Below are 1,225 nucleotides of genomic sequence, written 5' to 3'. Positions count from 1 at the left end.
ATATTCAGTTCTGAATTCTAAGTATTTTTTTTTTTAAAAAATACGCGTAACGAAAATATATAGTTATTGAAGTTTCTTATCAATAACGTCAAAACGAAGTTTCTCCGAGCTTTTTTTTTTTTACATTCTTATAAAGAACCCTAAAATATACATGTTGGAAAAAAAAAATTTGAAAAATCGATAGGTTGCTAAACCAGATTTATGCCAAAAAATCATACAAACAAAATCAATTATTTATTTACTCAAATATTTAATTATACCTTATTTTTTAATATTTATATTATAATTTGAAAATTTCTTAACTGCTGTAGCACGCACGACACAATATCATTAATATTTAATTTTGTTAAACGATAATAATTTGATATCAATAACTTTTTTTTTTTATGATAATCAATTAATATATTTTTAAAAATTGTTCTTTTTTTCCTTGGTCTTTTTTACCGATTACCATAAGCTGGCGAGCACCCTTTCAATTAAAAACTTATAAATAGTTTATTTATTTATTTATTTATTTGATACGTTGTGTCACTCAATATTTTTCAGAACTGACTATCCACTATAGGTACCTACCCAGTACCCACCCACCACCCCTTTTAGCTGTGAGACAATTGTCTCACAAAAATCCTCTCGCGCCGCCACTGTGCCTGTTTGTGTGTACGACTTTTGATATGTTGCTCAATGGATAACTTTGATCTTGAGATTATATTATGATCACATATCGAAACCAGTTGAAGTTTAGCTTGTAATTTATTATAAATCAAAGGCAATGTAAAATATTTAATGCATAAAACATAATATTATGTTTTATTTATGTACCAACTACTGAGTGAATATTTTTTACGTTCATACTTGTGGTACAACGAGATATTATAATACATTAAAAACTATATTTTAAGGAAATAAAAAATGAATTAGATATGACGGTTATAAAATATTAATTTAAACACAATATTTTTTTCCGTTTAAAATTACAATTGCAATATTAAATTGACATACTATATTTGTAAAATCGCATACTTAAGACTACTAAATATTAATATAATACAATTGTATTTATTTTTGTATGGTGAATTGTGGCTTAAGAGGACGTTACACCGATATTTGCTGTCTCCGTCTTACAAGTGCGTAACATAGCGAATTGTACGCTCAGCAGAACACGTTTAGCTCCGTTAGTTAAAAAATTGAGTGAATTAACCTCTTATACAATTTAAAGGTAAGATTA

General features: G+C 26.5%; 1 protein-coding gene across 2 annotated transcripts in view; it reads left to right on the top strand.

The window, feature by feature from the left end:
- The window catches only part of LOC100164556 (transient-receptor-potential-like protein), an 80,275-nt gene that overhangs the window by 27,534 nt on the left and 51,516 nt on the right, over positions 1 to 1,225 (top strand). The gene's annotated exons all lie outside the window — the stretch shown is intronic.

The sequence above is a fragment of the Acyrthosiphon pisum genome, chromosome A1, assembly GCF_005508785.2.
Source record: "Acyrthosiphon pisum isolate AL4f chromosome A1, pea_aphid_22Mar2018_4r6ur, whole genome shotgun sequence".
Lineage (NCBI taxonomy): Eukaryota > Metazoa > Arthropoda > Insecta > Hemiptera > Aphididae > Acyrthosiphon > Acyrthosiphon pisum.
Note: the sequence above shows the minus strand (reverse complement) of the source record. Positions and strands in the feature narration are given on the sequence as shown.